We start from the raw sequence: 18,318 nt of genomic DNA, 5'->3' as shown, positions 1-18,318 counted from the left end.
AAGTTTCCGTCAGTCACATGTTCAATGTCCTTCACCTCATTTTTATGGTTCAGTGACTACTGGAAATAAAAGTTAAGATTTTTTTTAATGTTAAATTCTCTCTTATTATAAGTAATAAGAAAACTATATTTGGTATGTGCGTACCTTGCAAGATCCTCATGCAGTTCAGACAGTTTTCACTTGACCTCAACCTCATTTCACGGGTCAGTGAACCAGGTTAAGTTTTGGTGGTCAAGTCCATATCTCAGATACTATAAGCAATAGGTCTAGTATATTCAGTGTATGAAAGGACTGTAAGGTGTACATGTCCAACTGGCAGGTGTCATCTGACCTTGGCATCATTTTCATGGTTCAGTGGTTATAGTTAAGATTTTGTGTTTTTATACTGTATGCAATAGGTCTACTATGTTTGGTGTATGGGATGATTGTAAGGTGTACATGTCTAGCTGGCAGGTGTCATCTGACCTTGACCTGATTTTCATGGTTCAGTGGTCAAAGTTAAGATTTTTGTCGAGCCTGCAACTTTTGTAGCAGAAACCTCGACATAGGGATAGTGATCCAACGGCGGCAGTGGCGTTAGCTAACTTCTTAAAACCTTTATAATTTAGAAGGTGAAAGACCTGGATGCTTCATACTTTGTATATAGATGCCTCATGTTACGAATTTTCCGTCAGTCACATGTCCAATGTCCTTGACCTCATTTTCATGGTTCAGTGACCACTTGAAAAAAAAAGTTAAATTTTTTGTAATGTTGAATTCTCTCTTATTATAAGTAATAGGATAACTATATTTAGTATGTGCGTACCTTGCAAGGTTCGCATGCCAGTCAGACAGTTTTCACTTGACCTTGACCTCATTTCATGGATCAGTGGACAAGGTTAAGTTTTGGTGGTCAAGTCCATATCTGGGATACTATAAGCAATAGGTCTAGTATACTCAGTGTATGGAAGGACTGTAAGGTGTACATGTCCAACTGGCAGGTGTCATCTGACCTTGACCTCATTTTTATGGTTCAGTGGTTATTGTTAAGTATTTTGTGTTTTGGTCTGTTTTTCTCATACATTATGCAATAGGTCTACTATATTTGTTGTATGGAATGATTGTAAGGTGTACATGTCTAGTGGGCAGATGTCATCTGACCTTGACTTCATTTTCATGGTTCAGTGGTCAAAGTTTAGTTTTTGAGTTTTGGTCTTTTTATCTAATACTATCTGCCTTAGGTCAACTTTATTTGGTGTATGGAAATATTTTATAATCTATATGTCAGTCGCGCAGGTTTTATTTGACCTTGACTTCATTTTCACGGTTCATTGTTCAGTGTTTAGTTTTTGCGTTCTAGTCTATTTTTCTTAAACTATAAGCAATAGGTCAACTAATTTGTTGTTTGGAAGCATAATGAGCTGTAATCTGCCTGGTTATGGTTCATCTGACCGTGACCTCATTTTCATGGTTTATTGGTCTTTGCTTAGTTATCTTGGTTAATATTAAGTTTATGTGACAGTTGTAATGAAGCTTTATATTTAGAACTATCAACATAATATCAGTGATTGGTAAAGAAGGCGAGACATTTCAGTGTGTGCACTCTTGTTATATATATTTGCTGTATGGAAATATTTTATGATCTATATGTCTGTCACGCAGGTTTTATTTGACCTTGATCTTGTTTTCACGGTTCATTGCTGTTAACTTTTTGTGTTTTGGTCTGGTTTTCTTAAACTATTAGCAATGGGTCAACTATATTTGTTGTATGGAAGAATTGTTAGACGTACATGCCTGCCTGGCATGGTTCATCTGACCTAGACCTCATTTTCATGGTTTATTGGTCAATGTTTAATTTTCTTGGTTAATGTTAAGTTTATGTGACAGTTGTAATAAAGCTTTATATTTAGGACTATCAACATAATATCAATGATTAGTAAAGAAGGCGAGACATTTCAGCGTGTGCACTCTTGTTGAGGTGTTAATGGTTGATTTACTTTTTTGACTAAGAACATTGAAATATGTGATATTCTTGCACACACGTCTGGATATAGATCGTTACTAGATTGTAGTGATGTATCAAACAAGGTTAAAAGAAATTACATTTGTTCTGAAAACGATTTTTTCTAGAGTCGGACGGTCAGTATAACAAGTTGAATAAGTCTGATTTATGAGGAAATTTGTGAACCAAAATGGTGATAAAAGGAAAACAACTCTTGTTCAATAGTGTTAACCAAAACATATCTATTGGATGAAAATTCATAAACACAGTAAATAAACTTTTGAGATGTTTTACAAATATCTGCGTCTTCATCTGAGTTGTTGTATTATAGTGTTGTTATCAAATCTTGGTATTCTGTAGTCTGATCTGTAAATATACCGGTTATGTCTCAATCCAAACAATAACATTCTAATTACTGAGCCTTGATTTGCATGAAGGCTTATGAATAGCAGATGACACAAGTGAACATTTATTCTGCCACTTATGAGGAGTTGCTATCTACTCCTAGGGTGGGTTTTATAATACTGACAGAATGCCTGTGTGAAGTCAAAAATAATCTGTGGCTCCTTGTGTGTGAGGACTTCACGTATTCAGTATTTTAGGGCGACACTAGCTGGCTTAAGTACCTTTTCACACAGGACGAGCCTATGGGTAAATGAAGAGGTTGAACAGCTCTGATTTGAGAGCCAATAGTCGGTGATATCACCATGAAACATGCTGCGTTTATAAGCCTTGTATCTTTGACAACCACTTGGTGACCTTGCTCGATGACACTACTCATTGACTTTTAATTGTCATGAATTGTTCTTTAACTTAAAAAAATGTGTTTTTATTTATAAGCTGTCTTTTGTTTGAACAGCGCTGATAAATTTTGTGAGGGACAAAACAGTATTTTTTAATTGACGCTTTCAAGTATGGATGAAATCCTTTTTTAACTCACCGGAGCCCGAAGGTCCCCATGTGAGCTTATGCCATCATTTGGCGTGCGTTGTCGTCTGTCGTCGTAAAACTATTTCAAAAATCTTTTCCTCTGAAACTACTGGACCAAATACCTTCAAATCCATTGACAAACATGACCGCCATGGCTAAAAATAAAGCTATTAGAGCAAATCTGACATGGAGTCAAATTGTTCAATTGGTCAAGATCTATCAGCCCTGAAATTTTCAGACGTATCGAACAGCCAATTGTTGGGTTGCTGCCACTAAAGTGGTAGTTTTAAGGAAATTTTGCAGAGTAAGTTCTACAAAAAAGTTAATATGACCAAATTGTCAATTGATCCCTTAAATTCTGTTGTTTTTATTTTTTTATAAATAAAGGCAACAGTAGTATACCGCTGTTCAAACTCATAAATCCATGGACAAAAAACAAAATCGGGGTAACAAACTAAAACTGACGGAAACGCATAAATATAAGAGGAGAAAAACGACACAACACTACAATGTAACTAACACACACAGAAACTGACCAAGCATCAGACAAAATCCCACGAGAATAACAAATATAACATCAAAACCAAATACATGAATTTGGGATAGACAAGTACCGTGACACGTCTTATCGCAATGTCAATTTACACTAAAAAATAAGAGAAAACAAACGACGCAACGTTAAATTGTAACACACACAGAAACGAACTATAATATAACAATGGCCATATTCCTGACTTGGTACAGGACATTTTTAAAGGAAAAAATGGTGGGTTGAACCTGGTTTTGTGGCATGCCAAACCTCGCACTTTAATGGCAATGTTAAATATAACATAGAAATGACAACATAATATTACAGGACTACAATACAAATAAATAGGAAAACGTATTAGACAAAGAAACACATGATTAATGAATAACAAAAAGCATCAGGTTTAAAATTTAATACGCCAAAAACGCGCCTCGTCCACACAAGACTCACCAGTGACGCCCAGATATAAAAGATCGAAAGCGAAAAAAAGTACAAAGTTGTACAGCACTGAAGATCAAAAGTTGAAAAAGGTTGTGTCAAATACGGCTAAGTTTGTATGCTTGGGATAAGAACATCCTAATTATTTAGAACAATTAATGCTATTGCAAACAGTAAATTTTATCAAATGAATATAACAGATATACATAATGAAACTGAAGTATTAACTCATTACATAAAACAAACACGAATACATAATGAATGACCAACACAGAATAGACACACCCGACACAGTCCAGGCCTCAACGCAGTAAATTATGAAAATGACGTCACATACGACGATGAAAAGGCATTAAAAATTACGTCACATACGATGGTGAAAAGGCATTAAAAATTTGAATATATGAAATTTCTGAAACAGCAGAAAAATTACGTCACATATGAAAAACTATATCTCAAAAGTAAGATAGAATTAGGATTGATTAAAGATTAAAATAGAACTAAATACTGATATTGCATTTAAACACAATGCATATTGCAATACTTATTAATAGCAATTAACTATAATATATATATATATGTGCAGTTTGTTATGAATCCAACTTCAAACTTAAATTATCGTACAGATTATGTTGACCAAAATTAAATCTAATAAATGACGGCGGTGATTAATTTTTGTTTCCATAACACATAAATATAATAGAAAAGACGTCAACACATTTGACAAAATCCGATGAGAATTACAAATATAACATTAAACATTTAAACTAAATACATGAGTTTGGGATAGACAAGTACCGTAACACGTCTTATAGTAATGCGAATTCACACTCAGCAAAACAGTCACAATCGGGAATAAGTCACGTTTGGTAATTAAAAGATTAGACGACATAATGACAAACCACAATCTACCATGTGGTAAAAATGTCCTTAGCTAGTTTGGTTAAACACACATCATATGGATCCACCAATTCGTGATGGTGTCCATAAAATTTACGGATTGTCAATTTTAATCTGTCCTCCTCATAACTTTGTTGGAGAAGTTTCTGCGTAAGTAGCACACTCCTGTATATGAAGTCCGTATAGTGTGAACAAGCACGTGAATAACGTATCAATTGTGATATGTAAACACCATACGAAGGGGCAGATGGTATGTTACTGCTGAGAAATGGGAAATTGATAATTGGGAAGTTGAAATCGTCCCGTTTGTCATAGATTTTCGTGTGAAGTCGTCCATCTACGTCAATATAGAGGAAAAGATCAAGGTATGAAGCAGTCCTTCTAGTATCAGTAGTATCCTTAATTTCAAGTTCACTGGGATATATGAGATGTAAGTATTGGCTGAAGTATGGGTTATTCAATGATGGAACATCATCAATATATCGGAAAGTAAAATTAAAGAATTTCGCAAGGTGCTTTTCCTTTTGGTCTTTTAGAAGGTTTTGAATGAACTCTGCTTCATACGAGTACAAAAACAAAACAGCCAGCAGGGGTGCACAATAAGTACCCATTGGAATACCGATTGTCTGTTGAAATATAAATCCTCCAAACTCAACAAATATAAAAACATAAAACATATTTAAATTTTATTTATCTAGGGCATGCTATGCCTTAAAACTTTTCCAAATGCACATGTTTGTCTGTACTCACAGTAAATTTTGGGGTGAAAATGCAGCCATTTTAGCCAAAGGGTCCACATGAACCTTAAGCATATCAAATATAACACTGTAAACTACTTCAGACCAATTCTGAACTTCAATTTAACACTTACAAACATGTTGTCCTTGTGTCAAGCAATTTCCCACAAGGGAAATTTCTTTTTGTGCCCCACCTACGATAGTAGAGGGGCATTATGTTTTCTGGTCTGTGCGTCCGTTCGTCCGTTCGTTCGTCCGTCTGTCCCGCTTCAGGTTAAAGTTTTTGGTCGAGGTAGTTTTTGATGAAGTTGAAGTCCAATCGACTTCAAACTTGGTACACATGTTCCCTATGATATGATCTTTCTAATTTTAATGCCAAATTAGAGATTTTACCCCAATTTTACGGTTCACTGATAGAAAATGATAGTGCAAATTTCAGGTTAAAGTTTTTGGCTTCAGGTTAAAGTTTTTGGTCAAGGTAGTTTTTGATGAAGTTGAAGTCCAATCAACTTGAAACTTAGTATACATGTGCCCTATGATATGATCTTTCTAATTTAAATGCCAAATTAGAGTTTTGACCCCAATTTTACGGTTCACTGAACATAGAAAATGATAGTGCAAATTTCAGGTTAAAGTTTTTGGCTTCAGGTTAAAGTTTTTGGTCAAGGTAGTTTTTGATGAAGTTGAAGTCCAATCAACTTGAAACTTAGTATACATGTGCCCTATGATATGATCTTTCTAATTTAAATGCCAAATTAGAGTTTTGACCCCAATTTTACGGTTCACTGAACATAGAAAATGATAGTGCAAATTTCAGGTTAAAGTTTTTGGCTTCAGGTTAAAGTTTTTGGTCAAGGTAGTTTTTGATGAAGTTTAAGTCCAATCAACTTGAAACTTAGTATACATGTGCCCTATGATATGATCTTTCTAATTTAAATGCCAAATTAGAGTTTTGACCCCAATTTTACGGTTCACTGAACATAGAAAATGATAGTGCAAATTTCAGGTTAAAGTTTTTGGTCAAGGTAGTTTTTGATAAAGTAGAAGTCCAATCAACTTGAAACTTAGTATACATGTTCCCTTTGATAAGATCATTCTAATTTTAATGCCAAATTAGAGAATTTATTCCAATTTCACAGTCCTTTAAACATAGAAAATGATAGTGTGAGTGGGGCATCCGTGTACTGTGGACACATTCTTGTTTTTATATATAAATCTACAAATATTTTGGGATCGAGTATCATTGGAGATATTAAAAATGTCCGTTATGCGCGTAATATTACGTTTCTAATATAATGACAACAATCATATACTAAAGACATTTTTAACTCCCAGTTTTAACATTTATTTAGAGTAATTTATTGATATTTATCATCGCATTCGAATCAATTTACACAATATATAATAAATGTAAGACTGCAACAGAGAAAATGCCTCTGCAATAAACAATAATTACAATAACAAAATAAGTTAAGATAAGGTAAGACATATTTATTTTGATTCGACATAAGTTAAACATACAACACCAGCTCTAAGGAGCTTTTGACCGACTGTAAAAACATATTCATTAATTACATAACATAAAAACAGTTTAAGATATAAAACAACCTATGATACAAAGTTTAATCTCGCTTAAATAGCATGTAATGCAAATTATGCAACACATTTAAAATGAAGTAAAGCATCGTTTACTTAAAATAAATTTTAAAATGTAGATAAATCATATAGTAACTATTTTTAAAAAATAAAAAGATTACTTTTATAAAAATCAAATAAAACAGTTTAGAACGATAGAAAATGCTTTGAGATCTAGAAATTAAAAAAAATATTTTAAACATGAATTGATTTACCAAATATCTGGAAATGTGTGTCAGAAATCGAAATTTTGATTATGCAAAAATACTAAAGAAATCCATCAATTGTCCAAAGCAACGAAAAGTTATGCATAACCAAGAAGTAAATAATTATATATAGTTTGATTTCAAAAACATAGTCTATGCCTCCGCATGTATTTATGTTTTTTTTTATTATGAAGACAACATGTTTATTAATTCTCTGTTTGGTAGGAATCAAGGTCCTTTAGTTTTAAATGTCGTTTGCCCTCGTACCGTTGTGCTCTCTTACATCGTCATCCCGTGCCCGTTCGTCCTAATATCTATTTTATTCTATTTTGTTTGTTTGATAATCGTTTATTGTTATATAATATAAGTATTGAAATAAAAAAAAAGTTCTACGAAGGTGTATGTTAAAACAGTAAATATGTTCGGGGATATCATTATAATCGTCTTTAAGTGGATTGTTTCCTCATTGGCCATCATACCGAATCTCCTGCGTATCATTCACTGTTTAGTTTTGTATAAAATAAAGAAACATCTTATCAATAAATTTAATAGAATGGATACTTTACAGTGATTTTCATGGTGATACTAATGATCATGATAATCAGTATTATCCTTATATCGTAATGATAATTATATCGGGTTGATGAATGAGTAATGAATTGTGGTACATTCACGTCATGCAGAACTTCTTTCATGATAGATGTGAATTAGTTAAAAAATAAAAAAAAATAAAAAAAGGAATTGAAGAACCAAACTTTCATTAATATTTTTTTGTTTCAAATCACATAAACTTTGCATGTATGTTAAGTCGACCATACGAGACCCTCGCATTTAGTCCAGGTCGTTAAAAAACCTCGTCATGTGAACATAAAGGATGCAAATGTAATATGTATTGTAAATTAAAAAAAAAACGTTATCAAAGTTAATTTGACTAAGAAATGCCAATCAGATCGAGACTTGTTTTAAATATATATTCATCTATTACATTTATGTCTTAGTACATGACCGAAATAGATGACTATGGATTTTTTTTAAATACAACTAACCAACACACTACGTATTAAAAAAAGGAAGAAAAGCCTTGACGTATGGACAGGGCTTGAACTGACTCGATACTATGAAATTGATATGAGAATATAAATAATAAAGGTTATAATGTAAGTGCAGAAGCATTGATAAATTTGATTATTCACAACCATAATAATTATTCTCAAAACCATTTGCAAATATTCTAGTAAGTGCCTCATTTCGGTAAAGTGAAATCTATTCTGCCAGTCGACACAATTTGTAATTTTACTCACTCAATTGGCAATTATTTAGTATATTCAATCTTTATAACAAGCTTTACAAAGTAACTGTAGCTGATCAGAATCAAATAACTGTTTTAAGAGTTTCGTTATCAACATAACAACCAAAAATATTATAAGTATCCAAATATTGTGTAATACTTTTACAGCAAATAACGTGTCTTTATTACTCTTTAAAACCATTTGAAGATAGCAGTGGATTTTCTGTCATCATTTCTACAAAAAAAATACCAATTGAAAGTCAGTTCTTTTCTGCGATTTTTACGTTTTGTGGAAGAAATTTTAATGATAAATTAACTCATCATAGATACCAAGATTGCAATTTCATATTTACGTCAAACGCGTGTTTCGTCTGCAAAAGACTCATTAATGAGGCTCGAATAAAAAAATGTTTAAAAGGTCAAATAAAGTACGAAATTGACGAGCATTGAGGACCAAAAATTCCTAAAAGTTTTGCTAAAAGTACAGCTATGGTAATAGATTTCGAGGTAGAAAAGCCTTAGTATTTAAAAAAATTCAAAGTTTTATCAACAGTTAATTTATAATTATGAACATATCAATGATAACTCAAGAGGATACAGAAGTGCCGATAAATGACTTTTTGTGACAAACAAAAATTGTAAGACCGCTGGATTGAATTCTCAAGGTTGGTTATAATGGTAGCGGTAGCATGTTTTATACCGATGGTACACCAGCCTAGAAGTTAGCACTTTAGTGTTGACATGAATATCAAATATATGGTAATTTTTTTATAAATTTACGGTTTGTAAAAGTATGAATTATTCGAAATACTAAGGTTTTCTTATCCCAGACATAGATTACCTTAGCCGTATTTGGCACAACTTTTTGGAACTTTTGGGTCCTCAATGCTTTACAACTTATACTTGTTTGGCTTCCTAACTATTTTTATCTGAGCATCACTTATGAGTCTTATGTAGACGAAACGCGCGTCTGACGTATCAAAATTATAAGCTCGGTAGGTACTATTATGTTCATGTTAAGCGACATAATTCGTGTTTGAAATCAGAAAAACGAGACAATTTGAGTCCTTGTCCGATTATGATTATTCCCACTGAAAGCTTAAGATTCTAGCTACCATTCAATGCTAAAACTCGATTACTAATCTCAGCGAGGATAATTGAAAGTCATTTTACTCTGTTCCTTTTAGATTTAAAAGATTGTATCACTAGGTAGACTGCTGTACACCTACACAAATTTGGGTATTTTCAACTGTTTTGTATGTTTGTTCATATATGTTGACAAATTGTGTTGTCAAATACTAGTAATGTAATTTATATGACTGTCATGCGGTTTACAGCGAAATGTTAGAAACACAATACATCTGTATACATGGTATATAATAATGTGAAGACCATATATTGACCAATATTTATTTTTGGTATAAGAATATATGAAAAAAATGAAAAGTATCACTTTATAAATTATATTGCTTCCGGAGAGCTTTTCTGGATCTATTCTAATCTGGAGCAAATTGTTTAATCACTACATGAGAACAAATGTCGAAAAGAATGAATGTTGTTTTTTTTATATACATGATGTTTTAAATCATAAGATGATAACTTGATACTTAATATTTGGTCTATAAACCATTTACCATCCCTTTTCCACTTCAGAAACACATATACATTTTTTTAATAACCACCAAAAATTGGCAACTCTCAATCATAGCGTGTAATCGCAGACATAGAAACAAAAATGAAAACTTAGGATCTATTTCACTATAATAATCCTGTTGGTGTTCATACCTTTTCTGTTTCTTCCCTGACAGCAACGTCTGCAAAAGACTTGTATTACCAGTATCAGCAGTATAACGATAACTATAAATAGTGTCAACAGGTCAACTATAGTTATTTCTCCAAGAGACAGGAAATGTTGTGAAGCATTCTCTGTTGCTGCTCCTATACAACGAGATAATACAACTGTTACTTAAAAGTGTGTTAATTTGTCTTTATTTGCAGTGTAGTTTTATTGAAAGTCATAAATAAAAGCATTCATTGTAATCTTTCCACCATTTTTTACATTTGAAAATGCCTGTACCAATTCAAGAATATGACAGTTGTTGTCCATTTGTTTGATGGGTTTTATTATTGAATTTGCCATTTGATTAGGGACTTTTCGTTTTGAATTTTCCTAGGAGTTCAGTATTTTTTTGATTTTTTTTTTCATATATAATTGTTTTGTAGTTGTTGCAATGATTCATTTTTCAAAATTCTAATACTAGTAATAGTATTTAGTTTTCTTATTGTTCTTTATAGTAATACATTGTGTCTTCAAAGGGTTATTGTCACATGCTGGAACGGGCTTACCGGTTTACGACATGGATAATAATGATATACCAAAACTTACTTACGTAAACTAATTCTCCGAATTATAATTGTATCTGATTTCAATAACAGAAATGCGATAAGAGAAGTAAAACTTACGAAAATATTTTAGCTGAAGTGAAGCCACTTTGGGACCAGCACGGCAACCCCAAATAGGGCCATAATAAAACGCATCCATGTTAGTTATTGTCAGCACTGCACGTGTAGCCTCCATTGTCACGTTGTATAGCACGCTTGCCGTCGTACATGTCAGGCGGTCAGATTTACAAGTTGCCAACGTCAACCCACCATGCATCATTGTAAGCTCGTTGCTTGCAGCCTGTAATTCGTCAGAGGTGAATTTGCAGACGATTTTTACCGACGGATTTACACAGTCGGATACTTCTGGCTCCATCAAATCGATTGTTAAACCTATACACAAAAAATGAGTAAATCATTAAAATTCTATGAAAAAAAAACAAGCAAAAGGAATATTCAAACTCGAAAGTCGAAAAAAAACTGACAACACCATGGCAAATAACTGAAAACGACTGAAAGACAAACATCAGTTCATAACAGATACCATATATCACTGTGAAATATTAAAAGGTACACATATGAGTTGACATGAACAATCACATATTTTTGATTTTTCGTTAAAAAATATAAAAAATCCTATCCTATGAATAAATACTTATTTGGCAAATTTTTATTGATCGGTACATCGGTACTCATTGCTCTTCAAATTTGTACTTTGGCTCTTTGACTTGTTTGATTCGAGCGTCACTGATGAGGTATTGTTTGTGGACAAAACGCACGTCTGGCGTACAAAATTTTAAGCCTGATATCTTTTATGAGTTTATTTACAACCGGTTTTTTTCTATTCAGGTTTTCCTCTTTGACAGTATCACCAGCCCAGTAGTTATTTCTTCTTTGACGACATTAATTTTCATTGATTCGGTCACAAATCAACTTCATACAAAATTTTAAGCCTGGTATCTTTGATGATTTTATTTACAACCGGGGTTTTGTTTTGCTGGTAAGGTTTTCCTCCTTGACAGTATCAGAGCCCAGTAGTCATTACTTCTGTGAGGACATTACTTTTCATTGATTCGGTCAAAAATCAACTTCATACTTGAACTTCTTTTACTTTGATATAATAATTTGTTTGATTCGATCGACAATCCTGATTTTGGTAGACGAAACGCGTTTTAGGCAAACTTGACTTTAGATGAATTAGGCTATTTATTTTAGGTATTTAGGTGATATAGCTCTTCAACGATTTCGGTACTTATACATCCTCGGATTTCAAATGTTTGGCTTTGAGTGTTCCTGATGAAGGTAAATCCAGAAAAGCGCTTCAGACGCATGGAATTATTAAACGTGTTGTTTTCAATTTTTTATGGCGTGCAATACCTTAAGCATAGATTGTATACATGATAAGTGTATTTCTGGTTCCCTTGACGTACCAAATATCAGTGAGGTACCCCTGATAAATTGCCGTGCGTTGGCGTATATGTTTGGCAAAGATACATGACATATTATACAAGATGAGTTTGTGTTTTTAAATCATCGAAACTGCAGGTTTCCAAGAACTGAACTGGTCAAAAGACAAGGACGTTTCGTCAACCATGGACATATTACTTAGTATATTGTTTACTATATAATTTCCATGGGTTAAAAAACTTGATAGATTTAATTATTTTGATCTTCTTATTTTGCTGCAATTTGTTCTTGCTATATATTCTTAGACATTCGTGATATTAGACCTTACTAAAAGGTGGTTGGGACAACTAGCAGAGAAAATATTGGTACAGAAACACTAATTTGAACTGTGTAATTTCAACTAAAGGCGAGGAAAAATAAAGAGAAAGAAGTATTGTTACTACTTTAGTTGTACTTCATTTAATAATTAATTTAAAAGGATTGCACTCGGTATTTACACTCATACAATAGTCAGCACTTTTGAGTTGACATGTCATCGAATATCATTACGAAGTTTCAACGTGTTCATTTTCCATTAGGTCACAGTTTTAAAAAATGTTGAATTATTCGAGTTCCTAAGATTTTCTTCACTATAACATATATTGTGTTAGCAGTTTGTGACACAATTATTCTGAATGTTCTTTCAAAATACTCTTCAATATTATATTTGATTTGGCTTACCAATTGGTTTTGTTCGACTACCACTTATTAGTCTCATGTAGACGACAGACACACCTGGTGTACAATATTATACTTTTTAACTTTTAACCTTTATTCAGAAAAAGCACAAACTTATAAAATTGTCTTGAAAGCATTTTATTCTATATTTTCTGTGTACATTTCAAATTAATCCCAATCAGATTAGATTGCTATCATATGCATCTCACATTTCATTGTATCAAACCATGCACACACACGTTTGTTTTTACACGTTGATCAATGTTGTCATTTATCTTTTTATTTTGACTGTTATGATATATATATATATATATATATATAACATCTTCATGCCTTATATATCATGTACTGTAGTACGCCGCTAGATTAAAACTGACGAGGAAAGGTAACACACGGCCAGCGAAAGCTCCTTTTTTGAGAGCCCAGGTGGTCGTGTGGTCTAGCGGGACGGCTGCAGTGCAGGCGATTTGGTGTCACGATATCACAGTAGCATAGGTTCGAATCCCGGCGAGGGAAGAACCAAAAATTTGCGAAAGCAAATTTACAGATCTAACATTGTTGGGTTGATGTTTAGACGAGTTGTATATACATTATGTACACAGCCATGTATCACCATCATTGATGGCGATCCGATGGATACATCTGTTGTAGAGTTGTCACTGACTCAGACGTACTTATAAATATAATTATTTTCTGTGACTGTATATTACATTAATTTGTAGGATCCTTTACTATAGATAATTTAGCTGATCTGTAACAATAACATCTTCATGTCTTATATATCATGTACTGTAGTACGCCGCTATATTAAAACTGACGAGGAAAGGTAACACACGGCCAGCGAAAGCTCTTTTTTTGAGAGCCCAGGTGGTCGTGTGGTCTAGCGGGACGGCTGCAGTGCAGGCGATTTGGTGTCACGATATCACAGTAGCATGGGTTCGAATCCCGGCGAGGGAAGAACCAAAAATTTGCGAAAGCAAATTTACAGATCTAACATTGTTGGGTTGATGTTTAGACGAGTTGTATATATATATATATAGTACAGGTTCCAGTCCCGGCGCCGGGGAGGAAGTTACGAATCAAATCTACTCTAACATCGTTAGGTTGATTTTCTAGGCACTTTATATATAGATATAATTATCATGATTCGATCAATGTTCATGATTTTTTGTCATCAAAAGATGATTTCCTCACATTTCTTATTCATAACAGAACAGATTTAATTGTGTTTTGTGTGAATTTACAGGTGTCCATACCCTTTACAATGAAACCCCTTCCCAGAAGATGTAAAACTATTGACCATGCAATCTATTATTTAGTACAACAAAAACAAAACCGTTGAAGAGCTATATGTCAAAAAAATCTAAAATAAATAGCCAAAATCATCTAAAGTCAACTTTGCCTGAGGAAGTTGAAACTTTAGTTTTTTTAATAATTTCAAAATTTATAAACGGACAATTCTAGAAAGGTTTGTTAAATCATGTCAGTACCGAAGTACTGACTACTCAGCTGATGATACCTTAGGGGACTAATAGTCCATCAACAGAAATATCGACCCAGTGATGTGAAAAATTGTACAAGGTGTCTTTTTTGATTTCTGTACAAAAAAGAGTTATTGAAATAAATAACTTGTAGGTGAAATCTGATGTATTGACTGTCGCTGGAACAGAATATTGACAATTCGATATCCACGAAAGCTTTCATTTGTCGTTCTTTAAGCTGTTACAACGATCATTATTAGTCTTTTTACCTAGATGGTATCATCAGCTCAGTAGACAGTGCATCGGAACTGACATGATATTTTACAACTCAATATAATCAAAAATCCCCCATTGATATGTGTAGGCATATTAAGAAAATAAGGTTAAAATTCCCCAGGCAAAGCTGACTTCGGATGATTTTTGCTTTTTCTTTTATGCTTCTTTTTTCGGAACACTGTGTACCTATTTACTTAACCCTGAATTTTAATTGACAATTTTTGGTTTTGAACATGCATGGTTGATAAGGTTATCCCGAAAAAGTGTTCGGATAGACGCAATTTATAAGATTATTTAATCATTGTGAGACGAAGTGCTGATTTATCATGTTTATATAGATGATCATGGTCAAAAACATTATACTGGTTGCTAGTCTACAAAATAAACGATATAGACTCACCATGCCTCCGTTTTTAGAAGGTATGGGGTTTAAAGTTACTTACAAGTTTGTCAACATGAAACATTAAATGAAAATTAAGGATGGGGTCAGAAATGCACATTATCGCTACCTTAGGTTGATATGTGTACTTCTCTGGTTTTAAGATAAACTATTTTTACGCAGTGAGTCATACTTTTACCGGGAAAATTTGGTATCGAGGAATCATAAAAACATGATAAAATGACTATACATACGTGTCTTTCTATGTTGTGATGTAACACAATTGTTTCAGATAAGATTGAAGGTTTGAATATTAAAAACTTAGATTTTTTTCGAAAAACCATGAATTTTCTTATCCCAGGCATATATTCAAACAAAAAATTATCTGAAACTGATTTTATCAAGATGCTTGATTTCTTGATTGACAACATATTTGTTACGTTCGGAGGACGTGTTTTCAACAGACTGTCGGCATTCCAATGGAATCAAATTGTGCCCCTCTACTTGCCGACTTGTTTCTTTATTATTATTAGGCTGACTTCATGCAGGAACTTCTTAGGAAGAAAGATAAGAAGTTAGCAATATCCTTTAACTCTACTTTCCGCTATATAGATGATGTTCTTTCACTAAATCATTCAAAATTTGGTAACTATGTGGAACGCATCTATCCCATCGAACTAGAGATAAAGGATACTACAAATATAGTTAAGTCGGCCTCATATCTTGACTTACATCTAGAAATTGACAATGAGGGTGGGTTGAAAACAAAATTTAACGACAAAAGAGATGATTTCAGCTTTCCAATTGTGAACTTTCCATTTCTAAGTAGCAACATTCCAGCAGCACCTGCATACTGGGTGCATATCTCGCAATTGATACGATATTCCCTTGCTTGCATTTCCTATCATGATTCTTTTGATAGAGGGTGGTTGCTCACAAGGAAACTATTAAATCAAGAGTTCCAAATGGTGAAGTTGAAATCATCCCTTCGTAAATTTACGGATGCCATCACATGTTGGTTGACCGTTATGGAATAACCGTTTCACAAATGATATCGGATATGTTCCTTCCCTTCCCTTTCATGAATGTGACCTACCGAATTAGACTATTTACCGGATTTGTTATCACATAAGCAACACGACGGGTGCCACTTGAGGAGCAGGATATGCTAACCCTTCCGGAGCACCTGAGATCACCCCTAGGTTTTGGTGGGGTTCATGTTGTTTATTCTTTAGTTTTCTATGTTGTGTCATGTGTACTATTTTTTTGTTTTTCTGTTTGTCTTTTTCATTTTTAGCCATGGCGTTAAGACGTATTTGGCACAACTTTTTTGAATTTTGGGTCCTCGATGCTCTTCAACTTTGTACTTGTTTGGCTTTATATCTATTTCGAGATCTATTTTGATCTGAGCGTCACTGATTAGTCTTATAAAGACGAAAGGCGCGTCTGGCGTATTAAATTTTAATCCTAGTACCTTTGATAACTATATGGTACCAATAAAACGTTTAAACCCACTGTAATTGTGTGCGCCTGTCCTAAGTCAGGAATTTGATGTTCAGTGGTTGTCGTTTGTTGATATGGTTCATGACTGTTTATTGTTTCTCGTTTTTTATATAGATAAGACCGTTGGTTTCCCGTTTTGATGGTTTTACGCAAGTAATTTTAGGGGTCCTTTATAGCTTGCTGCTCGTTGTGAGCCAATGCTTAGTGTAGGAGACCGTACTTGGACCATGTTGACCGATATAATGGTTTACTTTTATAGATTTTGACTTGAATGGATAGTTGTCTCATACTACATCTTTTTATATCTATATAAACGAATTCTGATGTCTTTAAAAGTCTTCAATTTTTTCCAATGAATGTTTGTTTTTGTTATGATCAAATTACTTGAATTATACACAACTGGGAATACTTTTCTTATGTTATTTTGCTTGACATAGGCATATTTTTAACTATTAAATAAGTCTATGTTTAAATGCTATAAGTCCTTTTCACTTTTTGTTATCAACATAAACTTAAATAAAGGCAACAGTGTAAACTGGTGTTCAAATGACTACCACATATTTACAAAAGACATGACTTGAATAGACGCGTTCCTAAATAGAGAGTCAACAACGTTACATGGGTGTATATGGCGGCTGCATGTACAATCATGAATTAGTCACAGTAACACCACAGATGCATGCATAAGGCGACGAATATATTAACCGAATACTGATTTTCCCTGTAAATTATTAAATCCCACATGACTGGATTTTTGCGACCGGGAAATATACACCAAAGCAGAGTTGCCTTGATAATAAAATTAACTACTTGTATATTTACCTTGACATAAATCCAACAGTAATAATCCTACAATCAAAAAACATGTCAACTTAATTTCTTCCATTTTACTGTCTGATTTTGTTTTTTTCTCTTTAGAAGTAAGTCCCTCCAAGATAATATTTTTTCACGCAATGCGTCTTGAGGTTTTTCCCATATTTTCTTTTTCCCTTACTTCTTTAAATTCTTATCTGTATTTCCACTTTTCTTAAAATAGACTCTTATTTCCAAATTCTAAAAATAAATAAAAGGTTTTTTTTTGTTCCACATAATAGAATAGATATCTTAGCTGATAATTATTAGAATAGATTATTCTGTCATAGTCTTAAATTACTGTTGTGCCAGTATTATGGATTACTTAATTTTATCACTAAAACGTGTTCCAAATGTATAGATCAGAAATTAAACCATTAGACCAAAATATTTTAATAATTCTTACATACTGATTATATGTGTAAATTGATTAACGTTAATGAATGAATGAATATATTCTTTCTGAGATAACAGCAACTGTCAGTCTACTATAAAGAGGGGAATAAAAATTAACAGTTCGACGAAAAATAGATAATGCCTTCACTTTAAAAAAAAAACTACGACCAGATGAATTACCAAAAGTTTTGAGAAGACTGATGCATGCATGACCTTTTGGATACATAGAGGGAGAAATTGCACATCAAAACCGAAAAGTCGAATAAAAAAAAAGACAAAGA

At 33.1% G+C, this 18,318-nt stretch overlaps 1 long non-coding RNA gene across 1 annotated transcript; it reads right to left on the bottom strand.

Annotated features, from left to right (window-relative positions):
* Nucleotides 1-8,737: 8,737 nt before the first annotated feature.
* Nucleotides 8,738-17,751, bottom strand: LOC143076749 (uncharacterized). The gene is made up of 4 exons (XR_012978777.1): nucleotides 17,612-17,751; nucleotides 11,108-11,419; nucleotides 10,430-10,582; nucleotides 8,738-8,879 (listed from the first exon to the last, which is right to left on the bottom strand). It is a non-coding gene; the product is annotated as an uncharacterized LOC143076749 (long non-coding RNA).
* Between the last annotated feature and the right edge of the window lie 567 nt (nucleotides 17,752-18,318).

The sequence above is a fragment of the Mytilus galloprovincialis genome, chromosome 5, assembly GCF_965363235.1.
Source record: "Mytilus galloprovincialis chromosome 5, xbMytGall1.hap1.1, whole genome shotgun sequence".
Lineage (NCBI taxonomy): Eukaryota > Metazoa > Mollusca > Bivalvia > Mytilida > Mytilidae > Mytilus > Mytilus galloprovincialis.
The sequence above is the reverse complement of the archived record's forward strand: the minus strand, read 5'-3'. Positions and strand labels throughout refer to the sequence as shown.